The following is a 27,237-nucleotide window of genomic DNA, read 5'->3' as shown; positions in this document are numbered from 1 at the left end:
CGACGTATACGGCAGAAGAGGGCATAAATAAATGCTAAAGAACTCTACAGATGGTTATGGCTCCATCATTTCCAGCCTGACGGGACCAAGCGACCGTGAAGATTTTCAGAGACACTTCACAATTTCGGTAAGCTCGGTATTTGAAGCAGAAAACCACACTGAACAGCGCTCAAACGCCCACAGCAGGATTTCATGATTTTCAATCCTAATGCTCACTGTACAGAGATTATTTTCAGCTCTTTACACCATTTAATCTAGAAACGTTTAGTAGAGAAATACAAACGAAGAAAACCAATCGAACGAAATAGGAAAAGGGAAAAAGAAAAGAAAATAAATTTCCGAGCTTACTGGTGACGGTGAAAGGGATGGTCTTTGACGGCTTGACTGAGTGGCGGTGAGGTAGTCGGCAGTGTCACGTGGGCGTTCAACTTGCTGTGGGCGCGTTGAGTTGACGGCGAAGCCTTACAGTCCAATCTCATGGTAAGGACATCGGCGGTAGATCTCGCCGGCTTCTCCGGAATGACAGCGAAGCGGACGGTGGCCGGGGACGCGCCAAACGTCTTTCTTCCTTGGAATGGTGCGCGGGGCGATGGGTTTTCGTGCTGGCGTCGGCGGTGGTGGACAACGGGACTGTGGCGTTACCGAACCATGCCGCGGGCATGGAGGGTGAGCGCGACGGCGGGGGGCGGCGGCGAACCTCTCCGCTTGCGGCTGAGGCTGCGGCGATACAGAGACAACCGGTGATTGTTGGAGCTATTCACGTTCGACTTCGGCGTTCGAAGCCGCTTGAAGCTGTGATGAAGGGAATAACTTCGGAAGTTCCTCCTGTACAACCGCTCTGATTATGTCACGCAGGTCGTCGGTGGCTAGTGACTGAAATCCTGCGCAGTTTGTTGAGTTCGGGCGGTGGTTACATTTTCGCTTCTGCGTTTCCAGTCATTCCAGTGCCTCACGAAGGAATTCTTCGACAGTCTTCGGACTGCTTCATATCATTCTGCCGAGAAGTTCTTCCTTGTCACCATGCATGAGTAGGCGGACTTTCTTGTCGGGTATTTCCGGATCAGACCGCGGATCATCGTGGCGCACCAGACTGCTCATTTCTTCCGTAAAAATGTCAACGTTCTGGTTAGGAAACTGCACTCGGGCTTCCAACAGAACTTCGGCTCGTTGTTTCCGGAGGATGCTCGTGAAGGTCATAAGAAAGTTATTGCGGAACAGGCCCCACCTGGTAAGGGTGGACTCCCGGCTCTCGAAGCATGTCCTCTTGGCGTCTTCTAAAGAAAAGTACACGCGGCGCAACATATCCTTACCGGTGCAGTCGTTAAAGTTCGATATCTTATGGAAAGTCTCGAGCCAGGTTTCCCGATCCTCCGACGAATCTCCATGGAAAGTGGATCCTGGCAAATCGCCGTGGATGCACAAGACCGAGAGATGACCGCCTTTGTGACTCCTGGTGGCATCTCTAAATTTGGAGCGATGCCTTTTGGCCTCTGAAGTCCTCCTGTTAGTTTCAAGCGTGTATTGACCCGCTTCGAGGCTTCAAGTGATCCGAATTCTTCTGCTATCACAGACGCGCGTTCTTGCCTCAGCCATGTGGTGTCGCTTTCTAGGTGTTTGCGGGCGTCTAATGTTCCTGCTGGCGTTGCGCGTCCTAGCGTGCCTAAAGAGCAGCAGTCACTGAACAAAGACGTAGAAAGTAGCAGACACAAAGACAGCGCTATCTCTGCGTGTATATTTCAACCTACATCCTTGTTCGGTCATGCTCACATATTCTATCATTGTGAATTTAGTTAGTAATGGAATGTAATGAAATGTTAGCAATCGGTACCTCGCCTTTCAGGCGAAACTGTGGCATCTGGAAAACTTGGTGACTTCGCACCTACAGAACGTCGTGATAGCGACACTGACCTTAAGGTCAACGATGAGGGCAGCCAGAAATAGAAATTAAGCTAACGCCTCGGAGATTATTTGGTGGGAAGCACTGATAATATGTTCAATGCTAAAGGGCACCTTGAAAAGTGAACTTTTCTGCCAGCAGAAACTTAGGAATTTCCAATTAGACCACTCTTACCCGTATACTTGCCGACGACCGGGTTTTGTATAGAAAAATTAGAAAAGAAGATGATGTTGCCCGTTACAAAGTGACTTCTCATGTGTTCAAGATGGAGAATGAACTTCAATATTAAAAGAGGCCTTCATTTTACTTTTACTCGTACAAAGCACAGGTTACATTCTGAGTATGTCATCTGCCATCACACAGTAAAGCAAAAATCGCAGGATAAATTCTTAGGTGTGACATTATCAGCAGATTGTTCACAGAATGTTCACGTAGATACAGTGGTTGCTATGGGCGCAAGGACTTTAGACAATATAGAACGAAATCTGCAACACGCGCCCCTTTGTTTGAAGTTAACTGCGGTGCTTTATTTCGTGGCAACGCCAGGTAGCTCTTATGAATTACAGCCTTGTGTTGATTGGGTCTTTGTGTTCATTGCGCCTTTTCTTTTTTAGTGCGCTAGAGATCATATGGACACCCCAGGCGCATTTCTACCGGCAGTCCAGCAGTCTCGACAGGCGGCGACGAGGCAACGCCTCGAAGGCCCCTCGTGGGAGACCTGAGCCCGGGTCGTTAAACTTGCCGGTTTTACAACAAACTTGTTTCCATCCATCCATGTCGCTGACCACGTGACAGGCCAGTGGCTGCCTTTGTTGCCTGGCTCACTTTGCAACAATTGAAACGCTCACTGATGTTAGAAACACACCAAACATTCGGAGGACGCTTAAGTTTAGGCTTTAAAAATAGAGTGCGATAGCATTCAAACATCCCAGGCTGGTTCTCACGCTTCCCGGGAACTGCAGCTTAAGTAACCATAACGTCTACTGGGAAATGCACGGCGGGGAAAGCTACTCGCGAAGGTCAGCTTTCTGGTAGAAACGCGGCTTCTTGCATGGGCAGTGATAGATGGATGAAAATATGAATGCTATGAGCGTCTCCTTCGGGTGGGGAAGGTGGGTTACGCCAGCAAGCATTTTTTTATATATTGCCTAATGCCTACCTATATTATGGAAACGAAAAAAAAAAGCAAAGGGAAAGAAAACACAAGGAAATCCCATAAACAAACAACTTGAAACTCTATTGAGAACTTAGTTTTTATAAGCTCCAGTTGTTTGTCGTTTCTCTACTTTTCTTCCTCCAATCTTCCAATTGACTCTTACTAATCCCTATTGCGGACATATTTTCTTCTCAACTGCTTACACTGAATAAAGGGCTTCAAGGAGGCCAGAGGTGCCTAAATCGACTGCTGGGCAGTTATCTTCACAATCTAGTAAAACGTACTCCATCGTTTAACTACCTTATCCGCCGCAAGCACATGCTACTTCTTTCTTATATTTCGCATTATAAGTGCGTGTTCTAAGGCATCCTGATCTCGCTTCGAAAAGTAGTGAGCTTCGCTCTGAATTATCATCAATTCTTTCTTTCATAATGTCGTTTTTTTCTTCTGAACGTGTCACTCATAGCAGATTTCTTTTCTGTTGCTGCCACCCATGAGATTAGCTCAGCAGCTCTCACTTACCGCATGACGTTCTTTGCTGGTATGGAACTCACCATACAGATCGCATACTTGCTTGTAAGCTTCATACTTCTTTTCTACACTGTGAATCAATGTATTCCTGTAGAAATATCCGAACATCCTGCCAGCCCATTTACTTTCTTCCATATTCCTTAGTCGTTCTTCATATACCCGCCGTGGTTGCTCAGTGGCTATGGTGTTGGGCTGCTGAGCAAGAGGTCGCGGGATTGAATCCCGGCCACGGCGGCCGCATTTCGATGGAGGCGAAATGCGAAAAGACCCGTGTACTTAGATTTAAGTGCACGTTAAAGAACTCCAGGTGGTCAAAATTTCCGGATTCCTCCACTGTGGCGTGCCTCAAAATGAGAAAGTGATTTTAAATGAGAAAGTGATAACGTAAAACTATTCGAAACTTTGCTATTCCAATTCTGCAATCAGCCATCCGCGATTGGTCAAAAACTTTTTGGGACCACATCCACTTCACCTGTCTGTCGTACGACGTCCCAAAAACCGCGATAGCTCCCCGTTTGATATGACGTGTATACACTGATTATGCATGATTTCACCGAACAAAAGAAGAATAGTTATTTCTGATTCAACCCCTTTTCACCATTAGCCCTCGGCTATTGGTCAAAAGTTTTATGGCTGCACCCATATAACCCGCCTATGACGCGACGTCACAAAACAGCAAAAACTCACCGCTTCAAACTGACATGTGCGCGTTAAAAATGCATTATTATGCAGACCACACTAAATTTTCTTCTTTTTTCCCAGGCGAAAGGAATAAAATATTGCTACCACCGCTCGTTTCGACGCTGGCGACTCGCACCTGCCGGAGAGCATGGGTTTATTGGCGTATCATAAAACACTTGTTTGGCCGTGTAGCATTTTCGAGCAGTTTCGCCACTTTTACAACCTCATTCTGCCACCTCTTGTTTGCTGAAGATCGATTTCAGCGTCATTCTTAAGCTTCCTTTGCATGAAGCCGCGATTTTCGACCATCCACCGCAATTAACTAAGAGGAAGCGGATCAATCGCAGACGCCGGCAGCACTTTCTTTCCACCACCTTTCTGTGCAGTGGCTCGGCCGCATCGGATCGCTCTCCAGTAGAGCGTGCTCCTGGCCTCTTGTCAGTCAATAAGAAAAGACAAACCGCTTAGTGTAGGCAATGTTATTCGTTTTTCAACCCAACAAAAGTGGCCACCTATGAACGAGGAGAGCATTTGATTGGCCTCTTCAGACAACCCTGCGGGTGACCACTCGATGCTTGCCTCAGCGATTACAAAAATTTGACGTCCGGAGATTGGGATAAAAGCATAGTGGAATAGTTTTACGTCATAGGGCTCCAAGTTTGCAACGCCAGCCATACAATATTATGCAGATCCCACGCACTGTCGGAATTGAAGTTAGCTGAGCTTTCTGTGCGGTTTTCGTTCATTGACGCTAATTGTCCGGGATGTTTATGGCCTACGACAGCCGCCATGTGATGTTACATGGTACATTGCGGGAACCACTTGTGTTTGTCTACATAGTACACAAAGTTGGACGACATTGTTCGTAGGGTGTGACATAATACTGTCATTCTATCATACCAGCCCATGGCATCGTGGCTAAAGAACTGACTTCCTGGTAAGTCACTTGCGTGTTGTGGCCTTGACGCTGCGGTGCTTTAGTGAGTTTTCGTGTCATTACGCGCTGCGTCCATTGCCCGCGTGTACAAGCTTTCACTGTTTATTTATCAGAAATACAGAAAAAGGTGCCGTATAATATCCTGAAGTTAAATTTTCGTTGTCCGCGCTGTTGCCATGTCTACAAGCAACGTTTTATTATAGAAGATACCCAAAACAAACCATGTTTTCTGTCGACGGATTTGCCTTCTCCCGCGGTCGTCCCATGTATGCAAGCTGTCCCGAGCGAAGAGGAGCTATTATTCAACCATTTCGTCATGGCGCTAGCACTGCGCATTCGCTATATCATCTTTCGACCATACTAGATCCCCTCTGGGCTGTTGCATGTTAATGCAAATGTAAGCGCTGCAGTTTCCGTAATTCTTCTACAAGGCGCTGACACACAATTACCGCCGTACAGAGGGCACTGTGTTCATTCTGAGGGAATTCTAGAGGGCATTGTGACAAGGACCAGACAACTACAGGGGGCGTTTTGGTGACGCTCAGGAACGCCTCTCCCACGCACCTAGTACCATGTACGTGACACACGCTCACAATCAACCCCCCCCCCCCCCCCCGGTGCGGCATGCAAGAATACATCACCGGCACCAGCAGCAGCAATTGAATATTTGATAGAAAGGGAAAACAAGGATTCGCATTGATATTAACATCTTCGAAATCTTTTGATAAGATTAATAAATTATTTATTGTACGAGAGGAGCCCGCCACATTTTCCCAACACCGTTATTTCCCTTTCTTCGCCGACGCAGCTTCGTTAGGCAATCGGCGCGCCACAGAAAAGCTCGTTAAGGCACGCCATGTTAAGCAGCTTAGATTGCGACTGCATCTCAAACTGTTTCGAACAGTTCCCGAACTAACGTGATTGTGGAGGATAACAGTGGTGAGAGGGTGGGCGTGCATCGGAATAGTTTTGGCAACCTGAGTTTTTCTACCGGAAACCGAGAACAATGTACAAGAGCGCATTTTTATTCCTTCTCTATTTGAATGTGGCCGCTTCATTTGAGAATTAAAGATACAACATCCTGCTCAGCTTGAGGGCACCATTGCCAGAGAGCGAGTTCGGCAAGTAATTATATCATATGGATTCTCCGCTTGATATGTTTGCCTGTGATACCTTTATTGTTAGTAAATACACAAGACATATTTCGGACGATAAGCAGAAGCACTTAGTTTTAAAATGTAACTGCACAAAAAAAATAAACCGTACATCAATTTTCAGCTTTGCTTTCGTTTGTGCGTCACTGTTCGAGATGTCAACACCAATTTTATTCACCCAGCCTACGTGCAGATATATCATGCTGTTTCAACAAAATGTATGTGCGTCATCAAGGTAGATACACCGTTGAAATGTCACAGTAGCAGTACAAGAATTTAAACATATTCTTATGAGTCCTCAGCTTTGAAGCTTCTGAAGTCGGGCTGCATTGGAGCGCCAATTAAATAGAAAAATAACCAAGCCACAAGTCCGAATTACATAATTTGTAGTAAAATGTAGTCTTGCGCAACTATTGTCATCCGGTATTTTTCAAATACGAACGCACTCGTCTTTGCGAGAAGAGATGTGGCTCACGAAGAGTGACAAGTGCTTTGTCAATATCCGTTATAGATCATTTCCTGGAATTTTACCAAAAGGAAGCAGCAAACTGAAAATTTTAAAATATAAATAAGCTTTCTTCGAGCATTTTATGGAATATATCGCGGCGCAAAGAAAGACGCCACCTTGGCCAGCTGTAACTCCAAAATTACACTGGCTTCGTAAAAACTCGAACCAATTTCATTAGAGAATTGTGTAAGATCAAACATTTCAGTTATTGTCTGCGAAAAGTTTCAGCCCGAAAGATTCTAAAATAAATATATAAAGGGAACCTAATCCTGAACTGTTGGCACCGGTTTCCACGTTGATAGCACAGGGCTTATATTATCGACTGTGAAAAGCGATTGACTGATGAGATTTGAATAATGTGAAGAATAATCTTGAGAGAGTCGCGAACACCGTGTGTTCCACGTCTCGACCCAGCGTTCCCCAGTTATCTAGCGGCCCTCCGCCTCCCCGGCAGTCCTTCTCTGCCACATCTCGCCGCAACCCGTCCGAATGGCGTACCCCTGATGACAGGCCAATCTGCTCCACTGCTGTCGCATCGGCCACGTCGCCCGTCACTGCTGAAACCGATGGCCACCACCTGCTCGGACTACCGCAAGGTATTTGCCTTGCCACCATTCATTGTCTCGGAGACCAATACGTGGCAGCGTTATCGACCGATGATTCTCGCGAGCTTAGCATGCCCCTCGCGCCAGCCTCGGGCGTTGATCCCAGCATAAAGAAAATGGCTGCGACGGACCTGACCTCTATGCAGGCTGAAGACCTTTGCGAAGTATTATCGTCCTACAGCGATATTTTGGACTTCGACGATCGCCCTTTAGGCCAGGCGCTCGCGGTGAAGCATCGGATTCTTACTGGCGATGCTGCGCCTATTCACCGACGACCGTATCGAGTTTAAATTTTCCTAATACTCGTGATTTTGTCAATAAATTTCATCTTGCCTAAACTAGGGGCTGATTACAGCATTCTAATAGGTTGAAAGCCAACGCGAAAGCTAAGAACTTCATATTCTAGGAGAAGTGCAAACCATTCCAAGAGCCAGTTATTTTTTTTCTTCAGAAATTTTTGGCAGCAAGTCACCAGTTCTAGGCAGTTATTTAGTGTAGTTTAACATATTTACGGAAACGCAAGGTTACATTAGTTATTAATGCTATTAATGAAGCTCGCAAAAGTCTGGAAGCAATATTCTTCGGACAGGCAAGTTAACGCTAGCCTGAGGCTCATCTGTCTTGATAGCCAGTTGACCGAACGAAAAATACACCTTTTGAACTGAGAACAATAAACAACTAATGTGGATTCCACGATAACGACTATTATGGAAAGAGCAAATGAATGCGTGCTACGTGCGCTGTTAAATTGCGTAAGGCTATCAGTGACCTGAACGTGAGCAGTGATGTAAACGTACGCCAGAGAAGCGAGTAAACACCAAATCGAGAAAGACATCGATGTTCGTTTCGTGAAGAAAAAAAACTGGTCAGAAGAATCAGTAGGTCAACGACATCTTGCAAAACTACGCCGAGAGAGTTACCTCAATGACGACAATATAGGGGGTGCGGAGCAGTGGCTTGATCCCTCCGGAGCGGAAGCGGCACGTAAACTACAGGACTCGGTAGATACATAATTTAGTAAGCGCATGGCCATTTTATTGTCGCAGAGTTTAGGATGCCGAGAAGCCACATCAAAAAGCAAGTATACGGCAATGTTTTTGAAAGGCATGCCCCACTCTTCCAAAGAGCAGGTTTCTCTTTGTGGGAACACAGAAACATGAAGTACCCAATATGCATAGTCACACTGCAGGTTTTCGTTCGCCTGACGTGCAACCCACAAACAAACCTGCAGCTCACACAAGACGCAGAAGCCACGTCAATGAAATGGGCGTTGTAGAAGCGTAATAGGCAGTATCACTTGAAGAAATGCGTCGTGAATACCCTCTTGTGACACTCTTGCTGGGTGCTTTCATTCAGGCCTCTGCAAGGAGAGGTACGAAATACTTTCGTACCTTCGATCTTCGTAACCAGAATTTCTGTGTCTAAAGGCTGGTGTGAAAAAATCCGGCAACCTAGCTAAGTTCCTATATGTATGAAAACATCACACTACAAGTTGCGCGAGGCGGAGTTTACAAAAACATATCCCCAAGTTCTACCAATTGTGACCTTATGCGAATTGTTGAACATAGAAATTGGTCACTCCTCGAAGTCAACCTCTCTTAACATATAACATAAAACAATCGTATTAAGCTCTTTTGGATGAAGCTATGGATGCGCAGTGCGGTGTGTTAAATAGTCGCCAATTTCTTTCAGTCCTGTAGTTTACGTGCCGCTTCCCCTCCGGACGGATCAAGCCACTGCTCCGCGCCCCTTATATTGTCGTCATTGAAGTAACTCTCTCGGTGTAGTTTTGCAAGATGCCATTGACCTACTGATTCTTCTGACCAGCTTTCTGTTCTTCACGAACAGTACATCGTTGTCTTTCCCGATTTGGTTATTACTCGCTTCTCTTGCATACGTTTACATCACTGCTCACGTTCAAGTCACTGATAGCCTTACGCAATTTAACAGCGCACGTAGCACGCATTCATTTGCTCTTTCTATAATAGTCGTTATCGTGGAATCCACGTTAGTGTTTTATTGTTCTCAGTTCAAAAGTTTTATTTTTCTTTCGGTCAACTGTCTATCAAGACAGATGAGCCTCAGTCTAGCGTTAACTTGCCTGTCCGAAGAATATTGCTTCTAGACTTTTGCGAGCTTCATTAATAGCATAAATAACTAATGTAACCTTGCGTTTCCATAAATATGTTAAACTACACTAAATAACTGCCTAGAACTGGTGACTTGCTGCCAAACATTTCCGAAGAAAAAAATAACTGGCACTTTGAATGACTTGTACTTCTCCTAGAATATGAAGTTCTTAGCTTTCGCGTTGGCTTTCAACCTATTAGAATGCTGTAATCAGCCCCTAATTTAGACAAAACGAAATTTATTGACAAAATCGCGAGTATTTGAAAAATTGAAACTCGATACGGTCGTCGGTGAATAGGCGCAGCATCGCCAGTAAGAATCCGATACTTGACCGCGAGCGCCTGGCCTAAAGGGCGATCTTCGAAGTCGAAAATATCGCTGTAGGACGATAATACTTCGCAAAGGTCTTCAGCCTGCATAGAGGTCAGGTCCGTCAAAACCATTTCCTTTATGCTGGGATCAACGCCCGATGCTGGCGCGAGGGGCATGCTAAGCTCGCGAGAATCATCGGTCGATAACGCTGCCACGTATTGGTCGCCGAGACAATCAATGGTGGCAAGGCAAATACCTTGCGGTAGAATTTGCTTTGCCAATCCAAAGTTAGAGACAGGCTTGCGAGAGTGGTTTGCAGTAATAGTAAATATACTGTAAGTCCAAATATACTGTAAGACCAAAGTCCATAGCCTATAATGTAGGCTATGGACTTTGGCGGCAGGTGAAAAACGCCGGTGGAGCGTATGCGGCAGTGGGGTGCGTCAGAAGGTTTTGCGAGCATCGGCAACTCAAGGCGAAGGGTACTGGAATAGCAGTCAATAAGAGCAAAATGGGCGGAGAGAAAATCGAGGCCGAGAATGAGGTCGTGGGGGCAATGAGGAATTACGGGGAAGAGGACAGGATGATGATGATGAAAAACTTTATTTATCCCTCTTTAAAGGGAAGGGGGCAATGGAATAGAGGGTGGGGGAGGAACTACTTGAAGTAGGCCTCCTTTATCCTCTCAGCCCACTCCAGGATGGCCTCCTGAAGATCGGGCCTGCAGCTGCGCAAGGCAGCCTCCCACTGCTCCTCACTACATATTAATTGCTTGAGGAAAGGGGGAAGGGGGTGCTTAGGGCACCCCCACATGATGTGGTTTAAGTCTGCTTTGGGAGAGACACAGAATTTACAAGAGGGAGAAAGGTAAATGGCGGGATGAATGCGGTGGAGGAGGTAAGGGGACGGAAAGGTGCGAGTCTGCAGCTGTCGCCACAGAACTTCACACCTACGCGGGGATTTGCCCATGAGTGGCGGAAAGGTTAAGCGGTCTAATCGGTAGTGGGTGCAGATGTCGTGGTAAGTAATAAGACGATCCCGCGCTGTAAACGGTGCCTCCTCCGTGGCGAGGTCCGACACATCTGATGCCTGAGCCCGGACAGTAAATCCTCGGGCACTGGCATGAGCCGCCTCGTTTCCGGCAAGGCCCGCATGCGCGGGAGTCCAGATTAATGCCACGGTTTGATGGAAAGGATGGGCCAAGAGGAGAGAAAGGGCTGGCTTAGAGACCCTACCCGCTCCGAAGTTATGTATGGCTGCTTTGGAGTCGCTAACAATAACTGATGAATTTGGAATTGTGAGGGCCAGGGCTATGGCCGCTTCCTCCGCCTCCTCCGAGGACGAGCCAGGAATGGAAGCGGCCGCAGCGACCTGGCCGTGAGAGTTAATGACTGATATTGCGTAATGATTTCTGCTCCCATATTCGGCGGCATCAACATAGAGCACGTCTTTAGAGGTGGAGAATTGTTTTTGGAGAGCCTTTGCTCGTTGCCTCCTGCGCTGTTTGTGATGCACAGGGTGCATGTTTTTAGGAAGTGGGGGGATGCAGAGGTTCTCGTGTATGTGATGTGGAATGGTGTATTTAGTCTTGATGATGGGTGCCGGAGTGATAGAAAGGGTTTGTAGAATATGTCGACCTGTTGCGGTGTTAGAAAGTCTGCTATATTGGGATGTGAGGTGGGCTTCTGTGAGTTCAGTAAGTGTGTTGAAAGTTCCAGTAAGCATTAGCCTATCAGTGGAAGTACGTATGGGGACTCCCAGAGCGAATTTATATATTTTGCGTAAAAGAGTGTCGATCTTATCTGATGCTGATTTAAGGAAATGTAGATATGGTGTTGCGAATGTAATCTTACTGATAACGAAGGCCTGAATCAAGCGGAGAAGTTCGGCCTCCTTTAGTCCGCCATGTTTATTGGAGATTCGCCCTAGAAGGCGCAGGGTGTGATCGACTATAGTGTGGAGTGTATGTAGAGTATATGTGTTGAGCCGGTTGCTTTGAATGTGTAAGCCGAGCACCCGGAGCCTGTCCACTCTAGTAACGGGGATGTGGTTTAGGAAGACCTCTATACTAGACATGTGTTTTCCGGACCCCCGGTGGGATGGCAGAAGTAGCAGCTCAGATTTTTGAGGGGAGCATGTGAGATTCATAGCCCCGGCATGAGCCACGACGGCGTCTGCTGCGGCCTGTAGAGTGTCTTGGATTTCTCCATCGGAACCGCCAGTCATCCAAAGAGTGATGTCATCGGCGTAGAGTGAAAACTTGAGATCGGGAATAGACCGCAATGCTTGCGCCATCGGCATCATAGAAAGATTAAAAAGAAAAGGGGACAGCACTGAGCCTTGGGGCGTGCCGTAGCTACCTAAAGCGTATGAAAGGGATTGCTCTGTGCCTATGTGTATCGTTGCGGTACGGTTGGATAGGAAGGTACATATGTAGTCATATGTCTTTCCGCCAACCCCAATGAGATTAAGCTCTCGGAGGATGGCGGAATGTGAAACGTTATTGAAAGCTCCATGGAGGTCCAGACTGAGAATTGCTTGCGTATCTAGACTGCTATTAGGCGTAATGATGTCATGCTTCATTCGAAGCATGATGTCTTGGCATGAGAGAGATTTTCGAAAACCTACCATTTCTAATGGATAAAGATTGTTGTCCTCCATGTATTTACTAAGTCGGTTGAGGATGACGTGTTCGAGTGTTTTACCTAGACAAGAGGTTAGTGATATAGGCCTGAGATTAGAAATGTTGAGTGGTTTGTTTGGCTTTGGGATAAAAATTACGCTGGCATCTTTCCACGAACTAGGGAGGGTGCCTGTGTCAAAGCAGTGATTGAAGTACGCCGTGATGGCTGTGACAGAGTTGTCGTCTAGATTGCGGAGTATTTTATTGTTAATAAGGTCGGGGCCTGGTGCTGACATTGTGCGCAGGGTGGCGAGGGCATGGCGAACCTCTGCTTCCGTGATAGCGGCGCTAAGCAGCTCGTTGGGTTCGCCAGTATATTTTGGCATGTCATACTTCTGAGCGGGGGGCAGATGTTTATGGCGGAGGTCATCGAAGAATCCATTGAGATTGTTTTTGTGTGCATGTAGCAGTTTGTTTATGCTATGGTTGTGGCTTGTGCGCGATGTGGTAGGGTCTAATAAGTGTCGCAAGAGTTGCCATGTGCGCTTGTTATCGAGGTTGTCATGCATGCTTTCACATACCTGGCCCCACTGCTGGCAGGCCAGTTGTGCGGCGTACTCCTGGATCTGAAGGTCTAATTTGGCAATTCTGAGTCTTAATTTTCGGTTGAACCGTTGCCTCTTCCACCGTTTGAGAAGAGACTCTTTGGCTTCCCACATGTGTAGAAGCTTGGAATCAACCGTAGTGAGAGCGGTTTCGGGCGGCAGAGTGGTAGTGTGCGTCTGGGCGTCTGAGTGTAGTTGCTGAACCCATTCTGAAATGTCTTGAATGTTTGTGGGAGCTGATATCTGGCGGGCCTCTCGAAAATTGTCCCAATTGGTAAGGCTGAGGCGTTTGGGTGCAAAGGGTTTGTGTTTGAATTGTAGTGTGATGGTAATGATATAATGGTCGCTACCGAGGTTAACTTGTGAGTTGTGCCATGTGACGTGTTGGATTCTGTTCCGTAGCGGACACGCGATATGGTCTTTGTCGTAGGGGTGAGTGAGTGCCAGTGTCGATGTAATGCTTGACTGTCGATGCACGGCCAAGGGAGGTTTGCGCAACGTCGAAAGAAAGGCGGAAGTGCTGAAGGATTGCCACAAGTTGAGATCGCTGCGAAGGCGTCAGATCTTCGGCGATGAATGGGCTGAATACACCAGTCGATGTTGAGTCTGGTACGGAGAGGGCACTCAGTTCATGGGTGGCAGTAGAAGACACTTCGTCGAGGACGGAGGCAATTCGTGTGGAATCGACCGACTCGACGTAACCAAGGCATTCGCGGCGGAGCAGTGATAGCGGCGATGAAAGATGATTGTAAATGGGCATCGTGCTCACACCGGCGGCAAGGTCAAGAGCTGCAAAGGGCAAAGGAAGCGTTTTTCGGGTAACAAAGTGATGAGAGGGCATGAAGAAGACCGTATATCGGATATGGTACTACAGACCATCGGATATGGTACTACAGAAGACTGGTACGAATGCTGACGAGCACGGGGGGATACAGGTGTCTGCTCGGATATGGATCGGATATGGATCGGAGACCATCGGATATGGTACTACAGAAGACTGGTACGAATGCTGACGAGCACGGGGGGATACAGGTGTCTGCTCTCACGACAATTTTAGCGGCAGGATGAGCATCGACTGAGGCCAGGTCACCAAGGTGGGAAAGTTCAATCTCAGCCCGAGCGCAATTGATGATGGCATTGTGGCGTGAGAGAAAATCCCATCCTAGAATAACGGCGTGGGAGCATGATGAAAGAACTATGAATTCAATCGTGTACAAAACGTCCTGTATGATCACACGGGCAGTACAAGCAGCGGTAGGGCGAATGGGTTGAGCACTCGCAGTTCGGAGCGACAATCCAGACAGAGACGTCGTCACTTTGCGAAGCGAACGGCAAAACCTGGCATCCATAACTGAAATAGCGGCACCGGTATCAACTAAGGCGACTGTAGCGACATCTTCGATAAACACATCAATGACATTGGCAGGTAAAGGAGGAGGACTCCGGCATGTCGACACTTGCGCAGTTCTTGCCTCAGGAACTGCGTCGTCTAGTTTCCCTCTTCGTTAGAGACGGGTCGTCGACGCATAGGGGAAAGCGATCGACGACGTGGGGAGGGGGACCGTAGGCATTCGAAGCGAGGACGGCGATCAGTCGGGGAGCGAGCTGGTGATGGGCCGAAGGGTTCGTAAGGCGCATTTGCATCAGGCGGCACATAGGGCGCTCGGCGATCGTCGTCGAGCGCCCTATGTGGACAGACACCAGGACGGACAGCAGGACGGACAGCAGGACGGACACCAGAGATAGCTGTCGTGCGACTTCTTCGCGGACAAAATCCTTCATTTGCGTTATCAAGGAGGCTTGTTCTGGGCCGGTGGTAAGGCTGCAGAGTGATGCCGCATTTGGCGTGGAATGTCACCTTGTCAGAGCTCGCTGCTTACGCAATTCATCGTAGCTCTGGCACAAGCTGATGACGTCGCCAACAGTGCGCGGGTCCTTGGCCAGAAGCATTTGGAACGCGTCATCGTCGATTCCCTTCATGACGTGCTTGATCTTTTCCGCTTCCGTGATGGCAGCGTTCACGCGCCTGCACAAATCGAGAACGTCTTCCATATAGCTGGTGAATGTCTCACCCGTGTCCTGCGCGCGTGTACGCAAACGCTGCTCGGCTCGGAGTTTCCTGATGTCGGGTCGGTCAAATACTTCTGTAATGGACGTCTTGAGCGCCGACCACGTTCGGATATCCCTTTCATGATTTCGGAACCAGAGACTGGCCACGCCCGCGAGGTAGAAGGAGACGTAGGCCAGCTTGTCCGAGTCATTCCATTTGTTGTGAACGCTCACCCGTTCGTAGGACGACAGCCACTCTTCAACGTCGTTGTCGTCGGTTCCGCTGAAGATGGGAGGCTCCCGCTGGCGAACGGTGCCAGCGCAAGGGACGGGTGGCGATGGAAGAGTCTGCTGGTCGGCGTCCGGCATGGCAGAGGGTAGCGTCCGAGAACGGAGTTCCAGGATGGTAGAGTGGAACGTTACCCCGCACGGCTCCACCACTTATAAAGGAGGTTTATGCGGCTTCGCAGCGACCGCCGGTTCTACGATGCACCGAGCACAGTCTCCGAGCACGAGCTTCTGCTGCGCGCTTGATGCTGCCGATGCTGCTGACTGCGCGCACGTTCGTCATCTTCCTTACAATATATATATATATATATATATATATATATATATATATATATATATAGTCACGCAAAGACAAATGAAGATGCACCCAGCATCGGCGAGAAAGACAGTTGTACAAGATGGCGTACACACAACTCAAGCCGGCGCCCTCAGCCTCTACTACTACTTCTTCAGTGCCCACCTCTCGCCGAGCGCGCGTTCGAGTCACTTCTTTCTCGGCGCTGGCGCGTGACACCTAGCAGCATTATTCCCCCGCCAAAAGAAAAGCATCGACCCCGATGCTTACTAAACTACGATGCTTACTAAAAGAAAGTGGAACTGTAGAAGTCGTATGACAACGGGTTGGTGCCACTTAACGCGCGAAATACGGTTTGAGGCGAATAACATGCACTATCTCCGAGTGGTGCTGTCGACGCCGAGGCGACGCGGCACCGTCGGGAATGAGCTCATAGTTCACTTCACTAACACGGCGTATCACTTTTTAGGGTCCAAAGTATCTACTAAGTAGCTTCTCAGATAAGCCCTGGCGACGGATTGGAGTCCACACCAAGACTTCGTCACCTGGCTGGTACGAAACTTGCCGATGTCGAAGATTGTAGCGTCATGCGTCTCTACTCTGCTGCTTCGTGATGTGTATGCATGCGAGTTGACGAGCTTCCTCTGCGTGTTGAGTAAGTTGCTCGGCGTCGAGAGGAAGTGATGCGTCGGTGTCGTGCGGAAGCATTGCGTCTACCATGGTCTGGACCTGGCGCCGGTAGACAAGACGGAACGGTGTGAATTGGGTTGTTTCCTGGATGGCGGTGTTATAGGCGAATGTGACGTGCGGCAGGGCTTGATCCCATGTTTTGTGCTGAACGTCTACATACATCGACAATATGTCAGCAATAGTTTTGTTTAGCCTTTCCGTCAGTGCGTTGGTCTGCGGATGATAGGCAGTGGCCTTGCGATGCTGCGTGCAGCTCAACTCGAATATGTCCTCTATCAGTTGGGCTGTAAATGCAGTTCATCAGTCGGTGATGACATATGATGGGGCATCATGTCTGAGGACTATCTAATCGATGAAGAACTGGGCAACATCGTAGGCCCTGGCACGTTGTACAGGTTTCGTCTGGGCGTAGCGTGTTAGAAAGTCTGTGGCGACTATAATCCACTTGTTTCCACTGGCTGACAACGAAAAGGGTCCCAGAAGATTCATGCCGATTTGATCAAACGGCGCGCTAGGTGGTGCGATGGGTTGGAGTAACCCCCCGGGTTTAAAATACGGCGATTTCCTGCGTTGACACTAACGGCAGCTTTGCACGTAACGCTCCATTGTGGTAGAAAGTCTGGGCCAGTAGTACGTCTGGCGCACTCTTGCAAGAGTACGTGAAAATCCCAAGTGTCCAGACGTGGGTTCATCGTGGCAGGCTAGGAGAATGTCATCACGGAGGGCGGCAGGTACGACCAATAGATACTATTTATCGCTGGCACTTGAGTTTTTCTTGTAGAGGACACCCTTTCGGAGGCGGAAGGTGGATAGGTTGCGAGAAATGTGTCGTGGGTTTGTAACATTCTTGCCTTCTAGGTGATCGATGAGAGGGCGTATTTCGGCGTCCTCGCGCTGCCGTGTGAACAGGTCAGATGCGGTGAGGGCCCCAAGAAATGAGCCGTCTTCGTCCATGTCCTTATCACAAGTTTTGGCGGGCGCACGCGACAACGTGTCCGCATCTTCGTTTTTGCGGCCCGATTTGTAGACGATGGTAACATCGAACTCCCGCAGACGGAGACTCCATCGAGCAAGTCCTCCGGACGGGTCTCGTATGTTGGCTAACCAACACAAGGAATGGTGGTCTTTCACCACCTTGAAAGGGCGACCGTAGAGATAAGGTCGAAATTTCATGATGGCCCACATAACCGCTAGACACTCTTTCCCGGAAGTGGAGTAGTTCATTTCGGCGCCTGAAAGGGTGCCACTGGCGTAGGCGATCAGTCGCTCGACGCCTTCCTGGTGTTGAACGAGTACAGCGCCAAGACCGATGTTGCTCGCGGTGGTATGTACCTCGGTGTCAGCGTCCTCGTCAATGTGAGCAAGGACGGGTCATTCCTGCAGGCGCTGCCGTAACTCGGTGAAAGCTGCGTCCTGCTCATCCGTCCAAACGAAAGGTGTGCCTTCTCGCGTGAGGCGTGTGAGTGGTTCGGCGGTCGGGGAGAAGTTAGCGATGAAGCGACGATAGTACGCACACAGACCGAGAAAGCGGCGTAATGCTTTCTTGTCACGAGGAGTCGGAAAAGCAGCAACAGCAGATGTTTTGTCTGGCTCGGGCTGGGTGCCATCGGCGTTCACAACATATCCGAGAAACTTCAACTCTTCGTAACCAAAGTGACACTTTTCTGGCTTTAGTGTGAGATTAGCGGAGTGGAGCGCCTCAAGTACCGCCTCTATATGCTTCAGATGCTTCGGCGTCGTGACCCAGCCTCCCGCAGGCGTAGCAAACGTCCGTCTGGCGCCTTTAGAGAATACAACAAAGCATGCTGGCGCCGCACATTACGTAGTTTGGCACTTTGAGCCTGTGGGAAAGAGCGACGATCGTGGTGGTATTGTTGATGCTTTTCACTTCGAGGTCCTTGGGATTCCTTGGCTGGACGATCATGTCGCGCAGCTGCTTGGTGGCAAAGTTGAGGTCGATGCCTCACATTATCCCCTTGCACAAATTATCCAGCACCGCCAAGTACGAGTTGGCTTCCTATCGAGTTGAGGCCACGAGTAGAGTTTTCACCCCCGCGTAAGCGCGGGAAGTTCTCCGTTGGTGTGCTCACGACAAAGGTGTTTGGGACCACGTTGGGGCAGATGATGTCCCCCTCCGTTTAAGCCGGGCGAGCTGAGTTGCTATGGCCAGTGCCTGTGTCGCCTTTATCTGACTGATCCTCCTGACGTTCATCCCGCCTCTGGGGCGGACGATGATATTACAGTTCTCCCTCGGCAGGGGGGAGAGCCTCTACGCCGCCGGCGCCGGGGGTGCGGGACCAGCCATGGCCGTTGCAACGTTGTGTTCAACTTGCCCGACCACTGACGGTGGGCTGGCTTTGCGACATACGCTTTGCAATTGCTGCGGTCTAGCCGGACAGCAGGCACTCCTCGGGGTTGATGTCCTACCCCTCAACCGCCACTTGCATGCATATTCTTAGCAGTAGTGCGTGCACGGCGGGTCGCGAGAGCTAGTGCTCGACGCGTCTTCTCCGTTAAAGCAGGCCCAGCAACCGAGCAGCGGTGTCGGGGTAAAAATTCCAGATAAATGGCGAAATGACCACCCACCAGCAAGAACGTGGTGTCGGCATGGTCGTCTAGAAGAACTGCGTCGAATAGTGTTAAACTTCGCAGATGAGACGTTTTTCCGACCGAAAACATTTACAGAAGGGGGAGCCGATGTATGCGCGTCCGCACTAGTTGGCACTTCCTGGTCCGAAGCCATGACGCAAATAAATAAGTTCAGCCTCCACTGAAAAAATACAATTGCACAAAATTTTGCTACTTTGGCGGTTGCCTTTTTATTTGCTACCAAATTATTGCGTATGCGGGATGTTTATATACATTGTCAGGACAATGGTCCAGGTCATGGCATGAGCGGCAATCTGCTGACTGTAAAATACCGTCCTATGTCCCATTACTGTTAAATTGACATATTTATTTAGCTAACATGTGTGTGGATTTCCGAGTTACACATTTACCAAGCCATTGTAAGCACAGTGTTTGTGTTTAGTAAATATCAGTCCTTTCCTGCCTTCACTTTGTGAAATTCTTATCTGGCCCTTCCATATTGTTTAGTTTATTATAGCATAAGTAAAACCAAACATTATGAAGCACAAATGTTATATACGAGCACCGGCTTAAAGCACATGACTCAAAATTGATTTTATGAAAGCTATAACCACAAACTTTAATTCATCATAACCACTTTGCTTAATGCCTTTCTACAAAGTATTGGTATTGGTATTCCACGGAATTGTCGGTCGGTCGTATTTTAAGTATTACCCATGCGACTTGTGCGAAGGAAAACACTAAACTTTCCGCTATTATCCTAAGAGTTGAATAGTAGGGCTTTTAAGCAGTAAATTTGAATTGTAAACTGAGACAACCTGCAAATATGTCGATATAAGTACATACACAATGTATCATCGTTTTAATTATATCAAGGGAAACCAACAAACGTAGACGTTAAAGGCAACCTAGAGGAAATTATTTGTACTTTAATTGAATTATAGAAATGATAAATTTATGGCAACAAAAGTGGATAAAAAAACGATTTGCCACAGGTGCGGAACGATCCCATGTGTTCACATTACACGCGCGATGCTTCTGGTTAACCCCTTACTCCTCGTTCATCATTTGGCAAAGCATCTTTGTCATGTAACCCGCAATGTGGCAAGCGAATGCCTAAATCCGTGGTCATTGAAACTTTTGTGTTAATGTAAGCCATGTCATAATTATGCTCACGTTTTCTCTCATAAGTTGCATGCACAGCTCTCTTACAATGGTTTTTATTGTAATGGCTCCATATTTGAAATCTTCAGCTTGCCACTCTCATTTCCTGTCGTCACGTTGAATCATAGAAGTTTTTTCATGCTCTGACTACCTCTCAACAATTTCCTTTACTCAGCAGCTCCATGACAACTCCTACACGTGCACCCACTTAACAACATTGTAATCTAATATGTCCTTCCAAAAAACTTGTGCAGAATCAAAATGATGCAACAATACAGTTTTGAAATTTTTTTATTGGAGAGAAACTTATTTTGTAGTTGTTTCTCTTCAAATCTTACATTGCACTGCTAACTTCGCCAGTAAGCTAGCTGTATTATTGAAGGAGCATCTCTGTTTTTTTTTTAATATTTGGCATACACAGCTATTCAACTCATCCTACTAAGTTAATTGTACAATATATGTAGAAACATCGTACCATGCAAATATGTATTAAAACTCTTACAAGACACAGACAAGTTTGCGTTAAGATAGCTACTTGGGCCTGCTCATTGCATGTCATCCGCTTGGGTCCAGACATGGCCGCACAGAAGCACATAGAAGGTGCACATGAATCTACACTTAGGGCAAGAAAAATGAATAATAGGCACATCTTGTTCTATAGGTGGCACGTATTGTTCTGTAGGAGGCACATATAAATATATTCAGGACAGGTATGCACTCTACAAGCGTACGGTGAGGGGCTAGTTGGTATGACATTATGGGAACAAAGAAAAACTGCGCAAAAAAGGACAAGACAGAGAAAGAACCACACGACACAGGCGCAGACTAACAACTGGTTTAATGCTCCAACGCCTCTTTCCTACCAACAACAGAACGCATGCGCACCAACCACAAAGACCAATGCCGCTATCATGTAGTCGAGCCTAGAAACGCCAACTCCTTGCGGTACAAATGTATGGAAGCCTCACTAACACATTTATCTGGCCCTAAACTCGCGATTTCTAAAGCTTCGATTACTTCACGCTCTTTCTTATCCCTTGCGCGTCCGACAATCTTAGTCCGGCCGAAAAGTGGGGTACAAACATTACCGTCATGCTTGCAGGTCTTGCAATGCTTAGGAAGATGCTGTCCTCTAGAATCATCTAGGGAATTGGCATGTTCTAATAATCTAATATTAATGCAGCGGCCTGTTTGTCCAACGTACACGTTGCCACAACTCAGCGGAATCTCATAGATGACATTCGCACTACAGGGCACAAACTTGTTTCTGTGGTTAGTGCTGCACTCGATTTTCTTTTTCCTATCAGGTCTAACTAAATTGCACAGACTGGACAGCTTACAAGGTGCCGAAAAGAGAACCTGTATGCCGAATTTACCAGCGACCCTCTTCAGGCCGTGCGAGACCCTGTGGACATAGGGCATAACTTCATACTTCCTCCTTTCCTGTGGATCCACCCCACGAGGCTTTGAACTTGGTCGGAAGGACTTCAGCAGCGACTCGGCAACAGCCCGAAGAAGGGCCAATGGAAAACCGGCTGACCGAAGGCGATCAGCTTGGGCATCAAAACTAGATTGAACCTTATGTGGGCAGGACTTCACTAACGAAGCCCTGAGGCACGTTGACGCAATCCCCCTCTTGACCAGCTTCGAATGGCTAGAGTTGAAGGGTAGAAGTGCTTTTTTCGACCTAGGCATGTACGCCCAGCAGAGGTGGTCAGGGTCGTTAAAAAATAATTTTAAGTCTAGGAATTGCAAGCAAGAGTTTTCAGGAAGTTCAATAGTAAAATTAAAACTGGCAAAAGCAGACTTAAAGGATGCTAAAACCTCCGATGCCACCTGTGTCAAGTTATCATTGTGGTCTAAATTTAAAAGAATTAAAAAATCATCAACGTATCGGAACACATCGGCCAGTTTTAATTTTACTCGTCAGCATTCTGCTCGTCAGCATTCGTACCAGTCTTCTGTAGTACCATATCCGATGGTCTCCGATCCATATCCGATCCATATCCGAGCAGACACCTGTATCTCCCCGTGCTCGTCAGCATTCGTACCAGTCTTCTGTAGTACCATATCCGATGGTCTGTAGTACCATATCCGATATACGGTCTTCTTCATGCCCTCTCATCACTTTGTTACCCGAAAAACGCTTCCTTTGCCCTTTGCAGCTCTTGACCTTGCCGCCGGTGTGAGCACGATGCCCATTTACAATCATCTTTCATCGCCGCTATCACTGCTCCGCCGCGAATGCCTTGGTTACGTCGAGTCGGTCGATTCCACACGAATTGCCTCCGTCCTCGACGAAGTGTCTTCTACTGCCGCCCATGAACTGAGTGCCCTCTCCGTACCAGACTCAACATCGACTGGTGTATTCAGCCCATTCATCGCCGAAGATCTGACGCCTTCGCAGCGATCTCAACTTGTGGCAATCCTTCAGCACTTCCGCCTTTCTTTCGACGTTGCGCAAACCTCCCTTGGCCGTGCATCGACAGTCAAGCATTACATCGACACTGGCACTCACTCACCCCTACGACAAAGACCATATCGCGTGTCCGCTACGGAACGTCGCGTCATTGCAGACCAGGTCGATGACATGCTCCGTCGAGGCGTCGTTCAACCTTCCCAAAGCCCATGGGCCTCTCCCGTGGTCCTCGTCACAACGAAAGACGGTTCCATCCGCTTCTGTGTTGACTTTCGACGGTTGAACAAGATCACGCTGAAGGACGTCTACCCATTACCACGCATCGATGATGCTCTGGACTGTTTGCAGGGAGCCGAGCTCTTTTCTTCGCTGGATTTGCGGTCAGGCTACTGGCAGGTTCCGATGGCAGAGGCCGATCGCCCGAAAACTGCCTTTGTTACACCAGACGGCTTGTATGAATTCACCGTCATGCCTTTCGGACTTTGCAACGCGCCTGCTACGTTCGAAAGAATGATGGATAATGTTCTGCGTGGCCTCAAATGGAACATATGTCTTTGCTATCTTGACGACATTGTAGTGTTCGCCCCTGATTTCCCTACCCACCTGCTCCGCCTCCAGCACGTACTCACTTGCTTGACCAACGCCGGTTTGCAACTTAACTTGAAGAAGTGTTGATTTGCTGTTCGTCAGCTAACAATTTTAGGCCATGTCGTGTCAAAGGAGGGCATTCGCCCGGATCCTGAGAAGCTACGTGCTGTTACTGCGTTCCCAGAACCTGCTACTATGAAAGAGCTACGCAGTTTTATCGGCCTCTGCTCTTACTTCCGGCGATTCGTTCGCAACTTTGCGTCAATTATATCGCCTCTCACGCGGCTCCTTGGTGGCGCCCGAGATATCTCATCATGGTCTCCAGAGTGTGACGACGCCTTCACAACCTTGCGCCGTCTTCTCACGACGCCACCCATTCTTCGCCATTTTGACCCACAAGCGCCAACCGAAATCCATACCGATGCAAGCGGTGTAGGCCTTGGCGCTGTGTTGGCACAGCGTCAACCTGGACACCCAGAATACGTCGTCGCATACGCGAGTCGCACGTTAACCAAGGTGGAGACCAATTATAGCGTTACCGAAAAGGAGTGTTTGGCCATTGTGTGGGCGCTTGGCAAGTTTCGCCCATATTTATACGGCCGATCTTTTGACGTAGTGACCGACCACCACGCACTATGTTGGCTGTCGACGCTCAAAGATCCATCAGGCCGCCTTGCCCGCTGGGCATTGCGAATCCAAGAATACGACATACGCGTGGTGTACCGTTCCGGGCGAAAGCACTCCGACGCTGACGCGCTATCCCGATCACCGCTTCCCCCGAAGGCCAGTCAAGACTCCCCCTGCGAGTGCACATTATCCTCTCTGGATGTTGACACTATCGCTGCTGCACAGCGTAATGATCCCTGGACTGCATCTCTGCTCGACCTTCTGGCGGATACGTCGAAAGTTCCAGCGTCACGCACGCTTCGGCGCCAAGTGCCTCATTTTGCGATTCGCGACCAGCTACTATATCGCCGCAACTATGCCCCAGATGGACGCACCTGGTTACTCGTCATTCCGCGAATCTTGCGATCAGAGCTCTGCTCCTCGTTCCACGTCGACCCTCAGTGTGGCCATGTGGGAGTCTTCAAGACCTACGAAAGACTTCGACACCGCTATTACTGGCGCGGAATGTATAATTTCGTTCGAAAGTTCGTCCGCTCTTGTCATGAGTGCCAACGCCGGAAAGCGCCACCGCACAACTCCGCCGGTGAACTCCAGCCTTTACAATGCCCATCCCGACCCTTTGATCGCGTGGGCATAGATCTCTACGGGCCACTTCCGTTGACTCCTGCCGGCAACAGGTGGATAATCGTTGCGGTAGACCACTTAACCCGTTATTCGGAGACTGCTGCTCTACCAAATGCTACAGCGCAGGAGCTCGCCAATTTCCTACTTCGCCGATTTCTCCTTCGTCATGGAGGTCCACGTGAACTATTAAGCGACAGAGGCCGCGCCTTCTTATCTGAAGTCATCGAACTGCTTGCTGAATGCGCTATCGTTCATCGTAAATGCACTGCTTATCACCCCCAGACTAACGGTACAACGGAATGCTTTAATCGAACTCTTCGTGACATGCTCGCCATGTATGTCTCACCTGATCACTCTAATTGGGACCTAGTTCTTCCGTTTGTCACCTACGCCTACAACACCGCGACTCAGGCCACTACCGGATTCTCACCCTTTTACCTTCTTTACGGCTGTCATCCTTCGCACACCATCGACACCATTCTGCCCTACCGGCCGGACCCATCCGAATGCCTGCCGATCTCGGAAGCCGCCAGACAAGCAGAGGAATGTCGCCAGCTTGCCCGCCGATTCACCTCGGACGACCAGCACCGCCAAAAAGCCGTTCACGATGCGCAGAACTCGACTCCCACTTTCCTCCCAGGCGCTCTCGTCTGGTTGTTAGTGCCACACCGCACGCCTGGACTCGCTTCAAAGCTCCTTCCGAAGTACGACGGTCCATACCGCGTTCTCGAGAGAACATCAACCGTTAATTACCTGGTTGAGCCGCTAACGCCGCCGTCCGACGTGCGACGTCGTAACCGCGAAGTCGTTCACGTTCAGCGTCTCAAGCCGTACCACAATTCTACCGTCCTTCCAGAAAACTAAGTCGCCAGGATGGCTCCTTTATTTCCGCGGGGCCATTGTAAGGAAGATGACGAACGTGCGCGCAGTCAGCAGCATCGGCAGCATCATGCGCGCAGCAGAAGCTCGTGCTCGGGGACTGTGCTCGGTGCATCGTAGAACCGGCGGTCGCTGCGAACCCGAATAAACCTCCTTTATAATATATATATATATATATATGTCCATACATAGTAAGATAACCCCAGTGCAGTTGTGCAGTTCTGTAAAGATTCTAGTGCACTCCTCTTTAAAACACCCTTTAAAATGTCTCTGGTGCTAGGTATATTCGAAACGGAGTCATGTATGTTGAGACGATATTGTATTAATACATATTCACGTGAACTCCACGTACGGATTCTGCTGTGACGCCCCTAGTTGGCGCAGCATGTCTTAAGAAATGAGTTGGAGGGAAGCGTGGCTGCATACACGCCTCAAGGATGACACATTTTTGCGCTGACCGTCTGGTGCGTGTCTACAGTACTTCAGGGCTAGTATCATTATTATCCACAGATATCCTTAGGTAGGCTTTTCTGGAATCTTTTTTAAAGAAAAGCACAAAAATAATAAATGCAAATATTGACATGCTGTTTATTAGACGTACACAATAATGGCCTAAAAGGCAATGGGAAAATTTTGGTAGTGCATACATTCTTTCCTGTTGGCTGGCTGCAATATGCAATTTGCAATCGGTTCATCGATAGCTGCACTGCCGCTCCACAGTCGCCTTTTAATATAAGCCTGTAATGAAAAGCCAACACACTTGCTCTCGTACAAAACACAATATGTAAAGATCCTAAACAATTGAAACGCTATTCGCATAGTAAAACCAAATATGATTGTTCCTAGGTTGTTGCTACATCCAATGTATATCATTGATTGGTTTTTGGAATATTCTTTTTATTATTCGCGGTGATTAGCATTACTACCAATTATTGTTAACATCTGCAGAATATGTGGGCAAAACAATGAGACAAGACGACAGAAGTTGGTCACTTATTACATTAAAATACCTCGTACTTACTGAAGTAAATTGGTCTCTCTAAATGTGCCCTGTTCAGCTTGCGAAGAAATACCGCGTAAAAGCACCAAGAAAACATGGACGAAGAGTTAGGCTTTTTTTTCATCTGCTGTAGTTAGTGATACAGATCGAAGTTTCAATTACTCTTTTTTCCTGTCTCTAGCTTACGAGTTGAAATCTGAAGCACAAAGAAAATGTTCATTCTCAGAGGCGGAAACAATTTATCAACGGAATCAAGAACGTTAAGAAGTGACAATTTTCAAATCCATTAACATATACTGGCACTTGGAAGTGGGAGGTCGATTACAAAATAAACAAGTGCGCGAGGCAAACAACACCCACGCTAAGTGTTAGAAGCACGTTATGTTGCGTCCGAGTCCAATTTGAGAGAAACACAAATGACGCGATCAGCACGTCGAAAATTTGAATATCTTTCCATGCTCACTGGAGCAACTGATCGACTTAAGCAAGATAGAGAAGAGAAAAAGATATAGCATACTGTAACTCTAGCAAACGCAGCAAGTTCGTTTAGCCCTGCACATAGGCTGCTTTTCTAAATTTATTACCAAAATCAGACCTATGTGAATCACGGTTTGCAAATACATCATGCGTAACAAATGTATAGAGAGCACCCATACTAAAGGAGTACCAAGCAACTGTGATGGACTGACTGACTACTCACTTAATCAACCTCCTGAATAAATATGCAAATAGAACAGCGGCAGAAAAACACAACTTAACCTGAGGCATTATATCGACAGACTTAAACATTTAAAGCCAATACTGTTCATGTAGGCCAGCTCTTCAGCCAATGAACCACCATAGTTTGCCCTTTAGAGCTATTCAGGAAGTAAACTATACTCAGGAA

General features: G+C 48.0%; 1 protein-coding gene across 3 annotated transcripts in view; it reads left to right on the top strand.

Moving 5' to 3' along the window:
* The window catches only part of LOC135920839 (uncharacterized), a 250,850-nt gene that overhangs the window by 212,416 nt on the left and 11,197 nt on the right, over window positions 1-27,237 (top strand). The window lies entirely within an intron of this gene.

Source organism: Dermacentor albipictus, chromosome 8 (genome assembly GCF_038994185.2).
Source record: "Dermacentor albipictus isolate Rhodes 1998 colony chromosome 8, USDA_Dalb.pri_finalv2, whole genome shotgun sequence".
NCBI classification, from domain to species: domain Eukaryota; kingdom Metazoa; phylum Arthropoda; class Arachnida; order Ixodida; family Ixodidae; genus Dermacentor; species Dermacentor albipictus.
The sequence above is the reverse complement of the archived record's forward strand: the minus strand, read 5'-3'. Positions and strand labels throughout refer to the sequence as shown.